The sequence below is a fragment of the Cyprinus carpio genome, chromosome A16 (assembly GCF_018340385.1).
Source record: "Cyprinus carpio isolate SPL01 chromosome A16, ASM1834038v1, whole genome shotgun sequence".
NCBI classification, from domain to species: Eukaryota; Metazoa; Chordata; class Actinopteri; order Cypriniformes; family Cyprinidae; genus Cyprinus; species Cyprinus carpio.
The window spans coordinates 10,320,525-10,335,814 of NC_056587.1; the positions used below are offsets into that span (position 1 = coordinate 10,320,525).

At 34.8% G+C, this 15,290-nt stretch overlaps 1 long non-coding RNA gene across 1 annotated transcript; it reads left to right on the forward strand.

Annotated features, from left to right (window-relative positions):
• Window positions 1-3,384, forward strand: LOC122147998. The gene is made up of 3 exons (XR_006161976.1): window positions 1-62; window positions 2,356-2,517; window positions 3,364-3,384. It is a non-coding gene; the product is annotated as an uncharacterized LOC122147998 (long non-coding RNA).
• The last annotated feature ends 11,906 nt before the right edge of the window (window positions 3,385-15,290 follow it).

Below are 15,290 nucleotides of genomic sequence, written 5' to 3' on the forward strand. Positions count from 1 at the left end.
ACAGGAGTGAATCACTTATGTGACGTACTGAAGGATTCACGCTGTAAACTGGAGAGATTGAGGTAAAGAACATTTACCAAAATGAAAAAACAATTGTTTTGGTATTTGACTAGAACAAAATGAAAAGTTTTTTTTTTTTTTTTGTTCATATTTTCTCTCAATGTAGGTTAAGTGACTGTGGTTTACAGAGATGAAGTTGTTCTGCTGTGACTTCAGCTCTGAAATCAAACCCATCACACCTGAGAGAACTGAACCTGAGCTGGAGAATAAACTACTAGGAGACTCTGGAGTGAAAAACCTCAGTGATCTACTGATGAACACACAATTCAAGCTGGAGAAACTAGAGTTAGTATCATTATACTCTACAGCAGTTACAGTGAGATTAAAGATTACTGTTTACTTTCAGGAAAAGGAAAGGAAAGGATGTGATGTGTGGCCAAGTCTAGTGTCCCATACTCTGAACTTGTGCTCTGCATTTAACACACACACACACACACACACACACACACACACAGTAGTGAACACACTACCGGAGCAATTAGGGGTTCAGTTCTTGCTCGAGGGTCTCATCTCAGTCGTGTTATTGAAGGTAGAAGAGAGCGCTGGATATTCACTCTCTCCACCTACAATCCCTGCTGGACCTGAGACTCGAACCCACCACCTACAGGTTACAAGCCTGACTCTCTCACCATTAGTCCACAACTGACCCAATATAATAAAAACAGAAGAAAAAAGATTAACAAAGTAGATTAAGATATAGGATCAACTATAGAACAACTTAAAATCATATTAAAAAGTCACCATGAAATTAAAGTTGACAGGTATTATTTTTTTATGGAATATTGCAGTGCTGAAATGATTTATCTGTGCACATAATGTATTTCTAATTGATGTGTGCTCCTGATCTTTCATCTGAAGTTCTTTCCTTGATCCTCACAACATCATCTCTTCTCTCCTTGCTTGATGATGGAGCAGGAAAATTTTTGGCAATGTCAATTGCACCGGAGATCACAGCAATAACAAATCACACATGCACATAACAATTCATTAATTGGACCAAATTAAATGTCTGACATACTTTCTTTTTTTCACATTGTCCTCAGACTTACAGTGCAGTAAAGAATGACAATTGCAAAAAAAAAATGTTTATTGATGATAAAAACACTCTTAAAACTGTCTTTAGGATAAATTGTAATTCAGAAACATTGAATTTTCTTGATTTCTCAAGATTTAAACTCAGTTTTCACGTTTAATGTTATTTTTAAGTAGTTCTGTAGTTGATCGTATATCTTAATCTACTTTGTTCATCTTTTATCTTCTGTTTTTGTTTATGGTCATCACTTAATAAGGTTTTTGGCAAATTTTTTTAAATTATTGCACTGTATGGTGTTAACACATGATGAATTACTCACCACATGAACATGATAACGTGTCTGATTCATTATGTTTTCTCTTTCTGTCTTCAGTCTGTTTTCTTGCAGTATTACAGAGAAACAGTGTCGATCTTGTCCTGACTTCAGCTCTGAAATCAAACCCATCACACCTGAGAGAACTGAACCTGAGCATGTAATGGAATAAAAAACACAGGAGTGAATCCCCATTATGTGACAATTAATGATGAGGGTTCTTTTACGCTGTAAATTTTACATTGATTAACATTTTATCAATTTGATGAAAATCATTTGTTAAACTCTTTAAAAAGGTCTTTTGACTACATAAATGTGGAGTAAAAACATTAATAAATAAAAAAGTTAAAATTAACATTTGTACTTTGTTCACATACCACACTTTAGGTTAGCTTCAACAATAGTAGAAATATAATTGGATTGATATATTTTATGTGTTAGTGTGAAATAAAAAGTCATCTCTATAGACCCATTTAATTTGATAATTCATTTATTTCTTTTTTTACAAATGTCAATTTGGTCCTATAATTGTAAACAAAAAAAAACAAAAAAAACCCTTAAACTTCACATGCAGAATGAATTTTAAACACAAATTGGTCACTACACCAAAAACAACCCCTAAAAAAAAAAATGTTGATTAGTCAAAAAATATAATTTTTCAAACAAACAAAAAACAAATTTTTTTTGTTTTTTAATTTTGTAAAAAAAAAAATCTAAATATATATGTGTAACGAATTAATAACCTTTTGTTGGCTGTGTTCTCTGGTTCTCTGGAGACCCCAAACAGCACGAGTGTCCTCCCCAAACGAACAGACACATAAGAGTTAAACAAAACACTTTATACTCAATATCTCATGATGAATGTGTTCACATTATATTTGTGAAAGATTCTTCATCTTAATGATTTGTTTGTAAGATGATCTCTCTTCCTCTGTTTGTCTCTTTCTAGTCTTTATCACTGTGGCATTACAGATGTTTCTTCTTTAACTCAGTCTTTGACAAACACAAAAGCTCTGCAGTTTCTAAAACAGCTTGATCTGAGATATAATAAGATTGGAGACTCAAAGCAGAAGCTCATTGATGTGCTACGAGACTCAAACTGTGAACTGAGGTGAGTAAACTTCACTTTGTGATATTAAAGAGATTCATTTACCTCTGATATGTGAACAAATATATATTTGTGAAAAGAGTATCAAATGATCATCAAGCTTTATTTCAAAGGGTTTGTGTCAGAATGAAATGTAAAGTTGATAAAAATGTTGAACACAAAGGAGAAAGAGAAGAAAAGCACACTGTCCACAGCTTTATACAGCAACAGCTGCTTTATTAATGACATCAGAATAGTGAATCATTACAGTTTGAAATAGATTTGTTCAGATTGTAGGAAAACGCTGGTTAAAATCAGAGCAGCTTTCTTCAGCTCACAGTCGTCCAGCATCACATGATCAATGTCTCTGTCTCTCTGTGTGTTTTTTACTTTGACAAGCAACACGTCACATACTTTAAACTTACTTTCTGTAAGAGATAATGTACCTCCAGCCGCTTGTTATCACAGAATAAACCCGACAGGGTGATCAGGACTTGTGTCCTCCTGAAGAGACTTATTCTGTGATAACATCCGGATGCATGTGCATTATCACACTTATTTATTATATGCTTTCTTGACACAGAAGTGAAAGAATTAGACACCAATTTAGATTCAGTATAAACACTTTGCTAATCAGTTTTTAGCAATACAACTTTAACAACAAGACACACACTTTAACTAATGACACAATGTCTCCTCAAGTCTACTATTAACAGGAATCTCCTGCGGTTTTGTTCCTTGTTTTAATGTTTGCTGATTACAGATTTTAATGACTGAACAACTTAAAAAAAGTGATTGAAATATAGTAACTAAGATTTTTACTTTGTTCCAAATGGAATTCATGATTATCTTCTCTTCTGTTCAAAACAGAGTAGATAGATAGAGATTAATCAATTACAGGAAGCTTAATGTAACTGCTGTCTATCATAAAAAAAAAAAAACTCTTGAGAGAAATATAGTAAACATCAGCTGAAGATCCACACTGAACTCTTCATCTTCTGTGTTCCATGAGGAGATAAATAAATGCATCACCAGTGATAAATGCTGTATAATGTGAAGTGACCTCTGAGAGGAGCAGTACAGGTGAAGAGATCCACAGAAGAGCTTCACTACTTTACTAATGAAAATAAATGTGTGATAAATGTGTTAAATGAAACCATGATATGAATGATTAGACTTTGCGTGAAATAATGCAGCATGTCAAGCAGAAACAGATGATATATGATTGTGTTGCTTTAGTATTTCAAGCAGATGCTTGTGTTTAATGTAAAGCTGGAACAGAGGAGGAAGAAGCTCAGATGAGTCTGTCTGGCTCTTCAGTTTAATAATATTTGTATATTTGTATTAAACTCATTCATAATGATTCAGATGTTTAAATGTGATTGTCAAGTGCAGCACTTAAATGTATCAAAAGATATAAAGCAGATCTACAATGTGTGAAATTTCCATGATCTCTCTTACATTTTCTACACATTGTTATTCTATTTAATTCTATATTAAGTTAGCTCTGTGTCTGTCTGTTGCTAACAATCACAAATGCTCTCATTACAACAAACAAAGCAGAAACACAGTGTAAATAAAAGCAGGATTGTGCAGTTTTGACAGATGAATTGATTAAAACGGGAGTTTTCACACACAGTGAGTTTGTGCTGAACTGACTTTTTAACATTTAAACTAGACCACATTATTATATATGTCAACAGTAGTAAACAGTTGGTAATAATTACACACAAGACATAAAGAAATTGTGTTGTCAGCTGTGGTCTTAATGCGGGAAAACAAGCCCTGTGTCTCAATGTTCACACTATCCCACCTAAATAGTGTGTGAAATTAGAATAAGTGTGTCCCAAGCATAGTAGGCTGAAAAGAGTATGCCAAAAGTCCCGGAAGATGGTCTTGCTTTGTTTGTTTCTCTCTGCAGATATGTGAGTAGCTCATATCAAGGCAAAGTTAAAAACTGTATTATTTTGAGATGTTTAAGATATATATTGTGCTAAATGTCCTACACCTTCTCCCTTATTTTATTTATTCTCAGGGAGGTAAAGTAAGTCAGATCTGTTCTATCTCATAAGCATCTGAGTTCATCTTCACAAAACCGGTGCACACCAGAGAAACCTTACTCCGTGGTCTGTTCTTAGCTATAATCAAGTGCCAGGGGAGGCAGACTTGTGTTATATACTACAACGTATATATATACAAGTGTTAATTTATGTACAATTACAGTAAGCAAATACAAATAATGCATAAAGTCATTTAAATATAATGTACATGCTGATGTGAACAACAACATTGTTTCATTCTTGTATAACTTTTAACCATGTTTTGAACACAGAGACAGGGTTTCTCAGGGACAGGGTTTAGCTTAAACCAGGACTAGAACTTGGTTAAATCAGGATATTTTCGAAATAACTAATATAAAAATGCCTTAGAACTTTACTGTGTGCATCTTGAGACACGACAATGGCACTGACATATTTCTCAAGATGTGCCAGTACAAGATATTATCCATTAAGGGACAGCTTGAACATGTATTTTAGTCTGAAACTTGTCTGTGAAACCGGGGGATACTGTTTATATATACCGTTAGCTGTGCTCTCTTTCAGTTATGAGGCCATACTTACACTTCCAAAGCATCTCTTCCATTTTCTTGTCTCTTCCTTCAAAACAAGAAAAGGCCTAATGTTAAGAGGGCTCTGAACCTAGATAGAACAGAAGTATATTTACATGTATTATATTGTTCATTACTTTAAACTTGCTCTCTTTCAAACAGTCTGTCGTAAACTACCAGTCTAGGATTAAACGTGGTCATTAAACACTGATTGCACTCTCCTATATTAGCGCCAGCATCATCTCTCCTCCGCTGTATGAGTAAAATTAACTTAACAGTTACACTCCTCATAAACAACATCGAGGTGAAAAAAGAAAAAGATCAAAATAATCTCATCTCAAGTGGATCTCGCTCGTGAGAAAGACTACTTAACTAACGGATGAGAAACAACTATTTTCCGGCGATCACAAACAGTCCTCTCGAGGAAAAGAAAGAGCGAAAAAAGGTTAATGGCGGAAAAAAACGTCCATACACCTAACTTACCTAAAACAAAGTTTCCAGCGTCTCATCCACAGCTCGGTGAGTTCACACACAATCACATTACTGTGAGAGAATGGAGTGCTCATGATATAAACTTAATAATATGAGTTCATCTAACCTGATATTTTACATTCCTCAAAACAAATATGTCCCAGTTGAGCTCTTAATGAAAAATATTTACATTCATCAATGTTCTTTGAACAAAAAAAAAAAACTACTTGATAAATAAAACAAATTATATTAAAATTTAATTGAAAAAGAAATTATTAATTGGATGAAACTTGATGCTTTGAAAAAAACTTTTGCTCAATGTATAGTTTGTCATATACTGCTCCACACTGAATTCTGTATAAATCTCAGTTTGTTTGACACTGTAAAACATTAATGTTCAGAGCTTTTAGAAGGAAGTACTTGGAATTGTGTTCAACACATCTCATGATTTACCTAAAAAATATACCAGGATTGATGGAAAGAATATCATTAATTTCTAAATGTCCCTAGTTTGTCACATACTGCTCCACACTCCAGTCTCGTATGTGGCATTAATGCACCTTTAAACTGGGTTGTCAGCCACCAATCAAACCAAAAGAAGAAAAAGGAAGAAGAAGAAGAAAACCCAAAACCAAGACAGGGGATCATAGTCAGGATTAAATGACACCTGAGACATTTGATCAATCTAATTTGGTTTAAATCGACTTATATAAAGAATATAGTCTTTTTGATTTTTTCTTTAAATCGTATTTTAATTATTAGTTTTGTTTTGGTTTTAATTTCTAGTTTGTGATTTTTTTTATGGTTTATTTTGGGTCCTACAAGCAAAATCCGGATCCATACTTCTATTCCATTTAAGATTGCCACCCGCCAATAAACACCAAAAAAGAAGAAGAAGAGGCCGATGACCGTCACTTGCTCGCTCGGCGCCGCAAGCTCAGTGTCGTGCGTTTTTCTGAGGTGAAATGTTTCGTTATTTTCATCGCAGTTGTAAAATAACTCTCATTTTCCATGGCAGGCTGCGTTGGCGGTTTTCTGAGGTGAGTAATTCGCTATTTTTACGCAATTGTGAAAGCAATCTTTATAACCTTTGTTTTGAGCAAACTCTTTACATAGAAAACAGTAAGATGTGGAAATACTCTGTTGTTATGAATGCGGTAAATAACATTAGAAATGTGTTCAGATTCATAAGGACAAATCACAATGTTTGATAAAGGCGTGTTTCTATCACAGCAAAACACTCAGAATAAAGTGATGATCTGCTGCTGATCCTGAATGTCTTGTTTAATGAGTGTTTATAGTCTGAGACACATCAATATTATCAGCTGATGAAAATCCTCTTTATTTCATGATAATAGATCCTGTTTTCACCTCATTCATTATACTGATGACTTCAGATCTGTTCATTGACACATTAAGATCATTTTATTGCTGTCAAGACCAGAAAACAACAGATCAGTTATTGTGACATTACAAGATGAAACTATCACAACAGCATTTATTCATTATTCTGTGATAAACCATGTTTCCAGATAAAAACACAAAACTAAAACATTCAGTTCAACTCAATTCATTGGTGATTTATGTGTACCTTGCAAATTTGCAAAATGTATTTGTGTGTTTATTCTATCACTTTTTAAATTCTTAGATTGTTTATATTTGGTATCTTTTAATTGTATGTGTTTTTCAGCGTACAAGTGCAAGCATCAGGAAGAAGTTAAACCATGCAGAGACAGAGTTTATTGAAGGACAGAGAGAACATGAAGATCCAGAACCCTGCAGAATCAAACACACTGAAGAACAAACAAGTTGTGTTTATTCTTCATCCTTCAGTGATGAGGCTGAAGAGCATTTCAAAGTTACCAGCAGTTCATCAGATTTAGTGTTGCAGTTGAAATTACCTTCAACTCAGTTGTAAAAAAAAAAAATTAAATCAATAAAAATTATATGATAACGGCGAAACTTTCTAACTCAGGATACAAAATAGGGACTGAAAGCAAATGTTCAAATTATATCCTGAGTGTTGTTAAGTGAAAAATATTGGTCAGTTAATTAGTTTAAAATAGTTATTAATTAACTGATAAGTTTTTAGTATAGTATATTAGTGTTAATATTGTATTTATAATATGATATTATATTTCTGTAGTTGATCAAACATCAAATAGTTATCACTACAGAAACACTGTATATATGATTTGTATATAGATCATTGAATCATTTTGTAAAAGTGTGTGAAAATTTATTATAATGTTGTGTATCCGTTGTCACTTTTGCATCATATTTCTACAACTTTTAAAAAAATGTATTTATATTGTAATTATTTTACTTTAGCTTTAGATCCAAACGAGAAGAAACATGAAAAACTGGAGAAAAATCTCTCACAGAGACTGAAAGAGTTTCTTTACTGAAGAGAAAGAGATCAAGAAAGTTTCACCTGAACTCAGTGTGGAAAGAGTTTCACATGCAACCGAGTCTCAGTGTTCACATGAGGATCCACACTGGAGAGAAAACCGTTCACATGTGGATCAGTGCGGGAAGAGATTCACACACAGGACACTTTAAGAGACACGTGAACATCCACACACTTGGAGAGAAACTGCACAAATCTGTGATCAGTGCGGAAAAACATTTTGTACGAGCTTCACACCTGAAGGGTCACCTGAAAAAATACATTCAAAGGAGAAACCACATTCATGTTCTTTCTGTGGAAATAGTTTTTCACATCTGCATACTTTAAAAGTTCATCAGAAGAGACACACTGGTGTGAGAGAATATATGTGCTTTGAGTGAGAGAAGACTTTTACTATGGCTGAAGATTTGAAACGTCACCAGAGGATCCACACTGGAGAGAAACCTTACAAGTGTTCCCACTGCGACAAGAGATTCATTCAGTTAGGACCTTTAAAATCACATGAGAGGATTCACTCTGGAGAGAAACTGTACCTCTGCACTGTATGTGGGAAGAGTTTCAGTCAATTGTTTTCTCTAAGAAGTCATAAAATAAACAATCACAATAAGTAGTTCATCTTCGGGGGTGTATTCCAGAAAGGAGGTTCAACAAACTCAGAGTTGTCTTACCCTGAGATGGAAACTTTTGAGTGTTCGGTTTTAGAACAGCTAAATTGTGTTAGTTCAGTCGACTCTGAGTAGGTTGACTCTGAGTTTAGCGCGTGCACCACAACTATGAGAAGTCATGATCAATAGAGCTCCGTAATTATGATTCACCATGGCAACAGCACCGACAAAAAGACATCTGCATACTTCCGAGTCAGTACGTAAATTTAATTCTTAATCACTGTTACAATATCAGAGGTAAAACTGTATATTATTTAACTAAATTTCATTTTCATGGTATCCCATGGCAAAAAAAAAAGAAAGAAAGAAAACGAACATAGCAGCATCTAAAAATGAATTATAAAAACACAATTAAATCAGGGTAAAGCTTTAAGTATAAACGTTTCATGGGTGTAGGCTACATGACGCTCTTCATTCCTCGCTGGAAAAGGTGTTGAAGAAGACGCAGAACTTGAGGTGGATTTTTAGTCAAGTTAAAGGCAAGTCTATCTTCACAGCTACCGATGCAATGTTTTTCCCTGACTGACATCACAAAGGGAAAGGACTGTTCTATCATCTTGCACTCTATGGAGATACCATACCAGTGGATTATTCCTGTGCTCCCCGGCAACTACAGTGAACTCCCGCTGCGGCGTCTCCCACAACTTTGCTCATGGGTAATAAACTTACTCCCCATGGGAAATGTACTTGTAAAGTCTTCATTCCCTGCATCACAGATCGGGTGAGCTGGAAGTTTCCACAGAGTTAGAATTTGCTCTGACTAATGTGCGGTCACCTGCAAGCAAAACTTTGATCTTAAAGGATTTCTTTGATTCTAAGAATTTGGACATTTTATTCATTAAAGTTCATTTATTTCGTAATTCAAATCAAATGACACGTCTGTGTGTGTTATGTATGTATTATTTTTTTTTTTATTTTAAGAAAGGCTTTGACTTCAAAACATACTGTAATGCCACCATATGAGGATTAAGTTAATAAAATTGGTATATTCTTCATATTATTATCTCTATTTTGCATTTCAACTCTGTTATAGTTTGTTTATTTCTAATAAACCTGACATTGTATATTAAATATTGTGGTGACCGCAAGTAAGCAGGTGACGTTCAGCACCATGGAAAGCACCATCAGTGCCACCCCTGTGATGTTCAGGACCAGGGAACAGCTCCTCCAACACAGGTGTGCACAGTTTCTCCTCTGACAGGGAGCCTCAGCTGCATCTCGTTTAACTCTGCGTTGAGGACACTTGGTATACAGCAACCTACAAAGGGCTCCAACATAATGAGAAAACGAGACCACAGATGATAAAAAAGTACTGAGCACTGTGAATGTTAGACTCATGTTATATTTATAACAATCATTGTTGATGTTTAAATTGTATTTCAGAGCAGTTTGTGAAGACGGATAAAAACAAGAAATGTTTATAACACCTGGACAGAAGTCAGTTCCAGATCCAGCCTCCACACCAGACTTCTCATATGGATTGCTGTCTAATAGCACATTGTTTGTTCTCTTCAGAATTAGGTGCATGCAGATATTACTCAGGAACATGAACATGAATATTGCAAGAATAGGGAATGTGCCTTATTCAGGATATGAATGTTAATTGCAGTTAATCATCAAACATTTATTTGTACAGTTTTTTTCCCCCCAGAGCACAATTCACACTGCTGTACTCCAACAGGGTGAACACACTGACCCAACCAGTGTGAATTGACCATAATGCTGTATGTTAGGTGTGAGATTCATTAAAACCTTGTTTGCTATAATACATCTAATTAAGTGCACAACATAATACCCCCACATTTGCTGTATATCCATTAACCAATGTATTTGTCAAAGTATTCTTCCAGTGGTTTTGGGGATTTCACATGACAGGCGGCAGCGCTGGTCAATGCATTGATCTCTATAAAATGAAGTGTAGGTAAGACACAGCATTGTTTGTTGGTTTTGTTCAGAGTTTAGAAACAGGGGTTCTCAGCTCTGGTCTGCGTGATCCACTCTCCTGCACCAATTCAGCTGCAACCCTTATCAAACACACCTGAACAAGGTAATCATTGTCTTTATGTCCTAATATAGGGGTGCACAAACTCGGTCCTGGAAGGCCGGTGTCCTGCAGAGTTTTGCTTCAACCCCAATCTGACACAACTGAACAAAACTAGTCAAGCTCTTTACTAGTCATACTAGAAACATAGAGAGATAGAGTCAGGTGTGTTTGATGAAGGTTGTAGCTAAACTCTGGCAGGAAAGTGTACCTCTCGGGGCCAGAGTTGAGAACCCCTGCTTTAGACAATTTACTTCTTTACAAACCTTGTTTCTTTTTGGTGTTGCACTGAATTCTGTGACCCTGTAGGCTCTGCATTGAGCTAAGAGCTAAGCAGTACTGGAGTCATAAAATCTGGTGGGTCACAGATTCGATAACTGAATGAATCAGCACTGAATGAATGGTTTACTACCTCATTAAGACAGTCCCTCTCTGCCACCTACTGACATAACAATGTAACCTGCAATGAAAAGCGCTGAAAAAAACTGCTAACATACAGATATTTTTCAAAATCAGGTGCCAATATTATAAAATATTATTTATTGAACAATAATATCCATTATAAACTGTATTTATTATATATTATTTAAACAAGTTCTAAATTGGATGCCATATACCTGTAATTTGTGTTTTGAAAAACAAAATCCTTAAAATATAATCATTATGTTTTAGTACACACAAGTAATAAGATTGCAATATGATTATTGTTATAACTGCAATCAAATAATTTGTAACTAGTTGAAATTAAATACTTTACATTTCACAAATTAAATGCTGTTTTTTCTCTGTTAAAATATCTATGCACTGAAATTTCTTGGACTTTGTTTATGTGCTCATATTCAAATTTGCCAGTCATTGCATAGTTTTCATGGCATAGAGAAGAAACGTCAAAACTGGAGAAAAATCTCTCACAGAGACTGAAAGAGTTTCTTTAACTGAAGAGAAGAGACAAGAAAAGTTTCACCTGCACTCAGTGTGGAAAGAGTTTTCACATGCAAACAGAATCTCAGTGTTCACATGAGGGATCCACACTGGAGAGAAACCGTTCACATGTGATCAGTGCGGGAAGAGATTCAGGACAAAAAGTGACCCTTCAGAGACACATGATCATCCACACTGGAGAGAAACTGCATGAATGTGATCAGTGTGGAAAAAAATTTGGGGGCTTCAGGCCTGAAGGAGCACATGAAAGTTCATTCAAATGAGAAACCACATTCATGTTCCTCATGTGGCAAGAGTTTTTCACGGCTGAAGAATTTAAAACTACATCAGAAGAAACATATTGGTGTGAGAGATCACATGTGCTTTGAGTGTGAGAAGACTTTTATTACAGCTCCACATTTGAAATGGCACGAGAGGATCCACACTGGAGAGAAACCTTACATGTGTTCATACTGCAACGAGAGATTCAGTCAGTCAGGAATCCTGAAATCACATGAGAGGATTCACACTGGAGAGAAACCCATATCACTGCACTGCATGTGGGACTAGTTTCCGTCATTCATCAACTTTATGTAAGCATACGAAAAAACAAAACACAGTAAGTAGATCATAGATCCAGCACTTTCAAATCTTAGGTTTCAACCTCGCCAAACGTGACACTCTAATGCATTGAGTAATAAATCTGTCCAAAACCAGCCAGTGTGAGATACAGGACAAAGAAACAACATCTAAATTTTTCACAGTAAATAAAGTTCAGAATCAACAGTTTCATCTGTGAGATTCAGATCAACTCAAAGATGGACAAGATCTGATAGTTTCACTGTTGTATAACAATTTTATGTTCAGTTCTCTTATAATGTGTATGTATAAATTTATTTTAGTTTAAGCTTTTATGAAAGAAAGAAGATTTTTACAAGTTCTTCACTGTTGTTCTGAATGCATTATTTTTAAATTGTTCTTCACTGTTGTTTTTATTCTTCCACTTATAGTGTAGTTAGAAAATGCAGATGTAAAATATATTGTTGTAAGTTTGCTGTTGGCCGTTTCTTCAGTTTTATTTTCGGGAGATAATTTGGTTTTCTTGTAAGTCTATAAAAATCTAGATCTGTGTGGTTTGTTTCCACTTTTACTTATGTTTTATATTTGCTTTACCGAGTATTAAACTTTTCTTGTCAGTTTTTATTGTCTGCTGATTTTTCTTGCATCAAGAATAACTGTATAATTTTTGTTACATTTAAAAGCCATATTGATTGCATTTTGGGCTTTCTTTTTTTTTTTATTCATTTATTCGTTGTTTTTATTTTTATTTAATTTAGGGAACCAGCCGTCCACATGTTCTGGAGACAGTCCTGATTGTTGGTGCCCTATCCTCGGAAATGCCCCCGTTTTACACCACGTTGATTTCACATCATCCAGCAGATAAACTGTAAAAAGCAGGACTAATGTAGCTGGCTGGTTATGGAAGCAATCGTCTAGTGATTATTATCACCAAAAGAGAGCACTGCCAGCTTCACTGATTACATACTTTTTTTTTGTTTGTGGATTCATAAAGTCATAATTTTTGTTATATTATGTTCTGTTCGCTAGTTGTAGTATTAATTATTTACTGTTTCAATAGCCTGACTTTTGCTGAACTGTATTAAAAACTATGGTCAGTTTGACCTACAAACATCGCTCATAATAATTATGAATTCTAATATTATTATATGGAAGTTGGAAACCACAACAATTTAAAACAAAAAAACATACCTTTGTATGTCCTTAATAAACCATTGTCCTTGTTTTTTAATTTATAGATAATCACAAGTGAGATATTAAAGATATTTTCACTACTGAACTAGAAACTAGCCTATTATATGATCTCTGGCAGCTAGGCTTTCTTGACTAGAAGATTTCTTGCAAAGAGGGAAGACTTTTTCAACAACAAAGTTAATATATATTTCTTCTTTCTTTTATGATTGTTGGGTAGGCCACTGATTTTACTGATATGTGACCCAGGCCACAAAACCAATCTTAAGTGTCAATTTTTTGAAATAGAGATTTATACATCATCTGAAAGCTGAATAAATAAGCTTTCCATTGATGTATGGTTTGTTAATCTCGGACAATATCTGTCTGAGATACAACTATTTGAAAATCTGGAATCTGAGGGTGCCTAAAACTCAAAATACTGAGAAAATCACCTTTAAAGTTGTCCAGATGAATTCTTAGCAATGCATATTACCTAATCAAAAATTAAGTTTTTATATGTTTATTTTAGGAAATGTACAAAATATCTTAATGGAACACGATCTTTACTGAATATCCTAATGATTTTTGGCATAAAAGAAACAATCGATAATTTTGACCCATACAATGTATTTTTGGGCTATTGCCTAAAAATATACCCCAGTGACTTAAGACTGCTTTTGTCGTCGTCCAGGGTCAAATATGTTAGAACTGAAGTCTTTAGTTTTTGTTTATCTTATATGGCAACGTTAGCTCACTATCAGACAGTTGTAGCCAGTGCTTGACATTAACTTTTTTGGAAACCAGCCACTATGTCTAGTGGTTTTCTAAATCTACAAGCCACTCAGCATTCTCACTGGCCACAATTTTGTTGTTGGGAGATTGCGTTTTATATGACTTAATACTGCATACACAAATTAATTTATAATTGATTTCCAGGTAATTTTTTGCCTATTTAAAGGGCATTTTTCCTTAACCGTATTAAATGCATGCACCATCTTTCATATCAAATTCTTGAGTCATTGAAGCATGCCTTCAAAATGATCGATTCGTTCATACGGCTGATTCAAGAATGAAGCAAGTGCCTGTGTTTATGAATGGACCACTGAATCATTGAATCAAATGATTAATAATAAAATTCAAAAACACGAATCATTCAGTAACAAAACACTGCTGTGTGTTGCTCAGAGAAGCGCGACTGTCCTGCTGTTATCTTTGTTTGGGAACTTATTAACCAAAAACAAAAATAGTCAAGGTTGACAATATATCCTATCAATAGATTCAAATTCAAATACTAAACTAAAATATATATTAACTAGGTTACTCGTTTTAACTCTTGAAAAACTTCACATTGTGTGTTATATTTTCCTTTACAGCGCCTCTGATATGCACGCGCTTTCAGCTGTCTTCCGTAGAGATCTGCGCGCTTGCGGAATTTAAAAATAACCGTCATTCCATTTTACTGGCTAATGACTCGCTCGTTTATCGATCTACCGTTAAAGTATCAGGTTGATAAGGAAGATCGCGAGTAGTGGAAAAAAACAATAACTCATATCCATCTTTTCTTGTACATGATTTGTCTGTTATTGTTTAAAAAAAATATATTAAAAATCACAAATGTAGCAGAAAGAGGTGAATGGAGCAGATTGAGAGGAGAATATGAAGAAACAGCAGGTGGCGCTAGTGCACTGTTTTAGTTTGGGATCTGCTGTTAGAAGGAAGAAGAAGGAGAAAGCAGGTGTGTTTGTGCTTCACATTCCTGTCCAGTTGGTGGCGCTGCTACACGAGATCTGTTGTGAACTGGACTTTGATTTTCTCCAAGATGAAGTCGTGTCAGGTGACAAACATCAATCGTGAAGATCGCACAGGTGTTTAACAGCGATCACAAACCGAAAGTGTTTTAAAGACTTCTGGATTCTGTTCCTGAACCAC